Source organism: Cupressus sempervirens, chromosome 2 (genome assembly GCF_028749045.1).
Source record: "Cupressus sempervirens isolate cs-2001-9-10 chromosome 2, ASM2874904v1, whole genome shotgun sequence".
Taxonomy (NCBI): Eukaryota; Viridiplantae; Streptophyta; class Pinopsida; order Cupressales; family Cupressaceae; genus Cupressus; species Cupressus sempervirens.
Window position 1 is genome coordinate 536475032 of NC_143119.1, and position 9289 is coordinate 536484320.

Below are 9289 nucleotides of genomic sequence, written 5' to 3' on the forward strand. Positions count from 1 at the left end.
GTGAATGAATAATAGCTTGATAACCTTGTTTCACGCTGTATAATCCATCCTTTGAACCAGCCCAAATAAGACTATCCGACCTTTCAGATTGTTTTATTTTCCTATTCGAGATGATCTTTTTGAAGGCTACAACTGATTTCAGATCAAGATCTAAATCATCTATTGGCTACCATCTCCATTGAAGTTCCCCATCAATCAACTCTTTAATTTTGTAATCTTTGACCTTACTACCCCACAATGATTTTAGCCTTATTATTAGGTTTTCTAAATTGGGAGGTGTGTTTAAAGGGGGGAGCCCATCCCAGGAGTCTTCCTAGAACAAGGCTTTATCTCCTGCAGCCACATCCCACGTTCGGTATTTGCTGATAATACCCCTGCATTTTACCATGAAATTCTAGCATTCTGACCCTTTCAGCAAATTTCCCATTCTGAACAATGATTCCAGCTTCGTTGGATCCAGATATTTATGATATAAAATTTTAGCCCATTTGTGCTCATGTTCTTGGTATAATCTCCATACAAATTTGGCTCCCAAAGCCTCATTTTGCCATTGTGGTTCCCTCAATCCTAAACCTCCATATTCTTTAGGTTTGCATAAATTGTCCCATTTAATGAGAACAAGTTTCTTATCATTTTCCTTATCCTTCCAAAGGAAATTCTTAAGTTTAGATTTGAATCGCTTGGACATCCAATTTGTGAGAGGAAGACATGCCAAAGGGAAAATCGGGATGGCTAAGAGGACAGATTGTATCTTAGTAATCTTACCAACCTTAGAGAGCCATCTATTCTTCCAACTTCCAATCCGCTTATCCACCTTTTCAATTGTATCCTGCGAAACTTTGATGTGTCTTGAGTTCTTTTCCAAGGAGATACCCAAATACTTACAAGGGAACATACCCTTTCTATATCTCATAATTCCACATATCTTGTTTTCCATTTTTGGAGAGGTGTTCATAAAGAATATTTTGGATTTATCTTTATTAACCTTCTGCCCTGAAGCATCCATATAATTTTGAAGTATATTTTTAAAACCCATAGCTTCTTGGATCGAACTCTTGCCAGGTAAAATAGTGTCATCTGCATACTATTGATGGGTAATGTTAGGGAGGTTTCTGGTAATAGAAATCCCTGAAATCTTCCAAACCTGATAAGCATAGGAGACTGCTCTATCGAAGGCTTCAGCCATTAGAATGAAGAGAGAGGGAGATAGAGGGTCTCCTTGCCTAATACCCCTAGAGATTTCAAAGAAATCTTCAGGAGTCCCATTTATGAGAACAGAAATCTTCAGAGTTGAGATAAACTTAAATATTAGATTTACCCATTGACGTGAAAAGCCAAATGGTTCTAGAACTTTGCATAGGAAATGCCAATCAACCATATCATAAGCCTTTTGTATATCTAATTTCATAAACATACATGGTTCTTTATCTCTGGCAGCCGAGTGAATAGCTTCCTGAATAATGAGTATGCCATCCAAAATGGATCTACCTGGAACAAAACCTGTTTGTTCCTCAGAAATAAATTTTGGCATAATTGCCTTGAGTCTAGTAGCTATAACTTTTGAGAAAATTTTGTAAATAGTGTTGCACAGAGCTATAGGGTAGAAGTTTCTAGAATTTTATGGATATTCCTTCTTAGGGATAAGTGTGAAGAATGAATAATTGATTTCAGCCAGCAAGGATCCACCATTTCTTGATGCTTTAATTGCTCTCCATAGGTCTTCTCCAAGTATATCCCAACATTTTTGAAAAAAGAAAGCCTGAAACCCATCTGGACCTGGAGATTTGTTTGCACTCATATTAAAGACCATAGTCCTTACCTCTTCCAATGTTATTGGTCTATTTAGATTTTTATTTTCTTCTGCCATGACCAATTTTGGAATAAATTTGAGCATTCAGGCCTGTGCTTCCCTATTAGACCCTTCATAATTATTTATTAAATTTTTAAAGTGAGAGACTATTGTGTTTGCAATTTCTATAGGATTTTCTGTACGCAAACCCTGCGGAGTTGAGATACTAGATTTCTTTTGTAGAGATCAATTCTGAATAGTAGAATTGTGAAAATAAATTGTTTTTCGATCTCCCTCTTCCAACCATTTCTCTCTAGATTTTTGTCTCGAGAAGGTTTCCTCTTTGGATAAAATATCTTCTTGTTTCATGAGGAGCTCTTTTTCTAAAGTATATTTCTCATAATTCATGCCATATTTTATAATTTCTTGGTTCAGGTTTTTCAGTTTATCTTCAACTTCCAACTTTTCTTTAAAAATGTTGTTGAAGTGTTCTTTGTTCCACCTCAAAATGTTTTCTTTCAACAATTTTAGTTTGAAAATGAAAATGAACATTCTGGACCCAGTGAAGTCCGCTTGAGTCCACCATGTCTTAATCAGTTCTAAAAATTTTGAATCCTGAAACCACATCTTTTCACACTTAAAAGGATTTCTCTATGGTTTAGAAGGTTCTAAAATCTCCAAACATACCGAGAAATGATCTGATCCTACAAAGGGAAGAATGGAGGATTGGAAGTTCTTATTGTAAGAAGAGATATTTCCTACAATAAAGAATCTAACTTTTTTGCAATATAATCGTTATCCTTTCTTCTATTATTCCACGTGAATATACCATTTCTTGGAGGAATTTCTAATAAATTAAATTTTTCAATCCATACTTTGAATTCTATTGATGATAGCGAGAGATGTTGAGTACCCCCTATTTTCTCATTTAAAGTTAAAATCATATTAAAATCACCTCCTAATATAATCAGACAATCTTTTTGTTCTAAAATAACCATACTTAATTCAGCCCAAACAGTTTTTTTTCCTATTGTATTATTAGGACCATACACATTGATTAGGATGAATTTCGTATCTGATTTTAGGCTCTATATACTAGCACACATCCAATTATTTTTATTAACTAAATAAGTTAGACTAACTTTCTTAGGGTTCCAAACAATTCCTAAACCCCCTGAGGCACCTATTGCCTCTATGAAGATTGAACCCCACATTCCTAACATTTTGTTAAATTTGTCTCCTTCTACTTTATTTAGTTTTGTTTCCTGAATTAATATTATTGCTGAATTAAAACTTTTTAAATGTTGTTTTAATAACCTTTTCTTGTTGGGGGCATTTAGACCCCTAGCATTCCATGAAGTTATCCTCATGTAGTCTTAGGAAGGCACTTCCCCTTCCCCATGTTTAGGAGTTCATCAATTTTCCTCTATTCTCTAGGTAGGCCTTCAGCCTCACGTAAATCCTTCAGTGATCTCCTCCCCCTTTTCCCTTTTGGTTTACCATATTTTGGAGAGGTTATACCTTCTTGATTCATTTCTATACCAAGTTCTTGCTGAAATATACCCAGTTCTTCTGCTGTTGGACAAATGCATTCCTTTTTTCTTTCAAATTCTTCCATTTCCAGTTCTTTGCAGATTTTACTCTCGAGACTGTCCTCCTCCAATTTTTTATTCTTTCTTTCTCCCATGTTTGTCCGTTCACCTACTTGATTGTCTTTTGACTTCTTCTCACTCTGTTTGTCCTGCTTCCTTGCACTATCCTCCATCTAGATCTTTATCATATCCCTTTGGAGATCTTTAGCAGTATAATCATCTCCTCCTAGTTTGATAATTTTTTGGATCAGCCTCTCTTTCTAAGAGGTAGTACTCTTATCTAAATTATCAAAGTCAAACACCTTAAAAAGTTCCTCTGATAGCTGCTCAAGATTGTTAGCCTCAACCTCTGATAATCCAACCTTTGGTGTAAATTCTAGGTCCTCATTTCAAAATTGTTGAAAGTCTTTAATGATAGAGACTTCTAGTCTTTTTCCATCATTCTGAATCTATGACTGAATCTCCTCTGGGGTGAACGGCGAGGAAGGATATCCATCTGCTGTCTGCCAAAATTTTGAAGTTCTTATAGCACCTTCAATTTGTGGGGTGGTTAACTCTAATTCAGGGATAAGATCAGTGTTCAAATGCTGAGAATCCTATTTTTCTTCTCTAGAAGCTACTTTTTCCATCCACACCTTGGGAGAAGAGAAAAGATGACATTTTCTGCTTCACCTATATCTTGATTATATGTTATTTCTGTAATGTTGTTTTGTATCTCTCCTTATCCTGCAGTATCCTTGTTCCCATCATTCTCCTCCTGATATATGTATATGTTAGGCCCCTTCATTTTTTCTGATTTCCGACTACTTTCTTCATTTCCATCCTCCTTATTACATCCTTCTTTATACTTTGCAGGAGCCTCATGCCTTACTGTGCCTTGCTCAAGATTTTTGTCTGTGTTCCAAATCCCATCTGATTTGCATGTTGTTTCATGATTTTGACCAAAATTTTCTCTATTGCCTACCTCAATTCTGATTTTTACCAATTCTTCCTTCTCCTTCCATTTTCTATCATCCTGGGCTTCCTTCTCTATATGATTCACAGAATCCAATTCTGAGGGAGGGAAACCTTGATCTCCCAAATTCTCCTTGTTTGTCCTATAATCCTTACTATCTGCTCTATCTAATAATTCATTTTGCTCTAAGGCCTTGCTTTTTTCCTTGTACTATCTAACAGTTGGCTCTTTCATTTTTCTAGGGTGCTCTCTTTTGTCATTTGGAAGCTAAATCTTAATTCCATCAAAGCCCCTTTTGTTGGTCTTATGTTTGTTGTCACATTTTTCTGTTCCCTTGAGTTCCTTGTCATTTTTGCTACAAACACCATTCTTCAATACTCTTGTATCCTTTATTAAATCTACTTTTGAGATTAATAGGGTACCTTCTCTCTCATTTGGCATCATTTTTATCAATGAAGCCCTCTGTTCTGCCTGAGAATTTTGTCCAATCTGAATCTCTGATCGGTAGTTTCCTAAATTTTTATTCCTTCTGACTAATTTAGAACTTAGTCCTGGGAATTTGTCCCTGAAGTGCGATGTGAGGGGAAGGACCTTAGTTCTGTGATTATTTTTAATTTCAAATTTCAGTATATCAATGATCTTCCCTTTATACTCTTGAAAGGTTATATCATATGAGGCTTTCCTAGTAACAATTTTCTTTTGGAACTCTGAAGGGTGATTAATATTAAGTTTGATAAGAATTTTAATATTGTTACAGCTAAAAAAGGAAGCATCAATAGCAATAACTACTCCTATTGTAGAGCCTATTTCATAGATAATATCAACATCACATAGCTCTGGAGGAAGAGACATGGAATACCATAATGGGATCATACAATCCACCTTATCAATATGAAAATTAGGAACCCATTCAACAAATTTGACATAGAAACCTTTAAAGAAACATTCTGAGACAACAATAAACTCATTTTTAACAGACTCTTCTTCACATTTTAAAAACAAAAAATTTTCATGATGGTGAAAGATACTTACCTGTTCTTGGCAATTGTCCGATAGCCATTCCATTAAGAGATGAATGTCTTTGGAAGGGCCAGTCCGAATTGCGAAGATCCCTCTCTTCAGATAGTCGAACCAAGAATCTTCAACATCATAAATGGTGATGTGAACTGGTTTGTCAAGGGGGTTTGGTTGCAGTGATCCAAGAGAACAATTAGGGTTAGGAGAACGGGGTGGGTTGCTAAGCCATTTATGAGGGGGTATATAGATTGGAGAGGAGGCTGGTTTTAAATCAAATTTAACATCTGGAAGATTAAAGGGAATTGAAGCACTTCCTAGAGGGGACAAAGATTTGAAAGAATTTGGAAATACATATTTAGTCATGTTAAAAACTCGGATCTGGTTATCGAGATGTTCTATCATGAATATAGGAAACTGGGGGCATGTTCTAGATAGGTTTTTGATATTAGAGGAAACTTCTGCATTGATTGTAAGTCTTTGAGGCCCTTCTTTTGGACGGAAGCGGGTGGCCTCAACTACTAATTTATCCAGAGCCTCGAATCTATTGGTCGTAGGAACATTGAATCTTACATCCATTTTACCATATTTTAGGTTAAGAAATTTGCTCTGGTTTGCTGGAGAGCTTCCATGTCTCGCTATTTCGATGGCCCATGCATTTTTGGAGAGTCTCCGTTTATTCCTCTATCCTTTATTTGGGCCTAGATAACTGAGTGAAGTTTTCGCTTTCGGCATTTTTGCAAGCAGAGTTAGTTCTCCCAATAAGCATATTAGTTTCCAAAAGGAAAAAGATTATAAATCAAAAAGACAAGAGTCAGTTATAGAATTGAAAAGTTACCAAAAGAAACCAAATGATTGCTAGAGAATGTATTTATTGTAAAAAAAATTTGTTAGAGACAAGAATTTTTCTTCTACAAATAGTCAGAGAGCTAAAGTAGAGGGGATATACCATTTTATTTTGGAATTTCACTTTATTTTTTGGAGTTTTCTATTTTGATCTCTGTAATAGATTTGGCATAATTTCTAGGCAAATAAAATTAGAGTATCATATTTGTGTGTTGAAAATAAAGAAGGATTTCATTTTTTAATCTAATTATTTGAGTGTTATCTTTTTTATTATAATCAATCAAAGAATTGATGTATTGAAGTTTTGAGCACTTTCTTGTATCTTGAGTCAAAAGTTGAGTTTATTGTGAATCAGAGAATTTGCATCGATTCTTATCACCAAAATAAGATCAAATTTCTCCTCTTTATGTATTGCATTTGCATAAGTAGTATTTATATTGCATTTGCAATGTTGGGAAGTCATAGGTATTCTAAATTCTTGGAGTTGGTTAGGTTCATAATTGTATTTCATTAGTTTTGTCTAGGACTAGCTTGGTTTTCCTCTTCTATTCTTGGGTTAAGAACATACCCAGTTAGCTTAGTAATTAAACAAATTCATTGCATATCATTCATAAGGGAGTTGTACCTTTCAATTCAGAGGAAATCTATCAACTAAATGATAGATTATCCAATTATTGGTATAATGCAGGAGCATCCAGAGGTATAAGGGCAATCCTATGTCACCCAAAAAAATATACTTAGACTTAGTTTATGTTTCATGTGTTTTCATTTTTGGATACTCATTTGGGCCAAATAAAGGTTCCAACTCTCACAGTTCCATAATCAATGTTCGTGTAGATTTTGAAAAAATAGGAGTATGTAATTGAGCCATCATTTTGGTGAACTAGGAGTTGTAAATTGGCTAGATGAATGTAATTGAAATTTAGAGCATTCCAAAAAAAGAATCAAGTCAAAAGGCCCCACGGTTTGAAAGTTATTACTATTTTTTGGATTGTGGAGACCTCCTAAGAATGCTTCAAAGTCAGGTTAGGGGTATTAAATGACCTCAAAAAGGGCTGAAAAATGGGGGATGAGTGAAGCTGGTCCATAGGGCTATAGAGAACTTCGAGAGATTTCCAAAAATGTAAACAATTTGTCAATCGGAGCTATGGTTCAAAAGTTATGCCTCCCAAAAGTTTGGTTACCATTTCTGGATTCTACTAGATTTGCATTGACTTCTAACGTAGCTTTCGGTACCTTCTATTTGGTTAGTGGTTGCCTACTAGCACTTTCTAGAATGTACTCCTAGTCCTTAACCCTCTGAGGTCTATTTAAGGAGATTTTTGGCATTGTAAAAGGCAGTTCGGAGTGGAGTTTGAGAGGAGGTACTGAAAGGAGAAATTATCTCCACATTTATGCTATTGTAAGCCCTTAGGGCATGTTTTGAAGTTTATTTTCTCTGTACTAAATGTACTAGCTTATTTTTTAATTAATAAAATTTCCCTTTTCTGTTGTGTCGATTCTGTTCTTGGGTTGTGTCACCATCATGGTAGATGATCATTTCTTTTAGATTTGGGTATTTGGGGGTTTATTGAAAAATAACAATTTGTTTACCAACATATAGTAACCTACAAAGTTTAAGTATTGTATGATCTAATGGATGCATGTATGATAAGGTATTGTGGATATGGGTCTACTAAGTATTGAAAAGTTTCATTTGGACATCTAGACCTTGGATAACTAATTCACCCCTCTCAGTTATTCTAAAGAATTCCAACAATTGGTTTTAGAGTGCCATAGTACTTAAGAAGACGAATTTGTAGGTACTAGAAGCAAAAGATCAAGATGTCAAGAAGAGATGTACCCAAGCTCAACAAGGAGACTTCCTTGCATGGAAAAGTTTGATGAAGCTACACCTAGGATGTCTTGGAGACCATGCACAATCTACCATCACCACTGAGCATGTTAACCCTATTGGAACCCTAATTGTTGATGACCTAAAGAAGAAGAAAGAACATAATCAAGAAATGTTGGAGATTGCCTTAGCCCTAAGTTATTCTAAGTTTGATGATATCAAGGGTTGTGAATGTACAAAGAAGATGTGTGATACACTTCACACTATTTATGGAGGAGATACAATTGTTTTGAGAGCTAAATTTGAAAGTCTAAGAGGAAACTTTGATGACATGAGGATGCAAGAAGGTAAGAATGTTGGTCAATATTTCTCTAGAATAAAAGATGTTGTTAATTCTATAAGAGGACATAATGGTAAGATTGATGATGATACTATATTAAGCAAAGTATTGAGAACATTGTTGCCTATCTACGCTATTAGAGTTTCTACCATACAAGAATTAAGATATAGTCCAGCTTCTAATTTATCTTTGAAAGGTCTAGTAGGTAGGCTCACTACCTTTAAACTCTCTATTCTGATAACTTCAAATATGAGGATTTTGAATCTTCTTTCAAAGCTAAAATTTCATTAAGGAACCTAAAGAGAAGAAGAAAAATGTAAAATATATTTCTAGTGATAGTGATATAGATGAGGAGGATGTAGAGCATCTTGAAGCACTTATAACAAGGAGATTTCATAGAGGCAAAGGAAAGTTCAAATGTAAGTTACCTATCATATATTTTAATTGCAATAAGGTTGGTTATATTACTACTAGATGTCTAGAAAAGAAGAACAATAGAAGTGGAGACAAATACATAAGTAAAAGAGATGAGGAAAGAAAATATTATAAAGAAAAAGGAAAGAATTCTTGCTACATTGCATAAGAAGAAACCAAAGATGAATCTGACAACCATGATGATCAAGTAGTGTATGTTGCAATGAATTGTGATTATGATGAGGATGAGGTGGTTGCACTAGTATCTTATGTGAACAAGAATGATAGATGGATCATTGATAGTGGGTGTTCACATCACATGACTGGAGATAAAAGTAAGTTCATTACCCTAAATTATTATGATGGAAATAGTGTAAGGTTTGGTAATAATGCACCCTATCTAATAAAAGGTAAAGGATCTATCAAAATCACACAAAAAAATACATTTAACAATGCTTATTAAATTTAAGGACTTAACTATAATTTTTTGAGTGTGTCACAACTG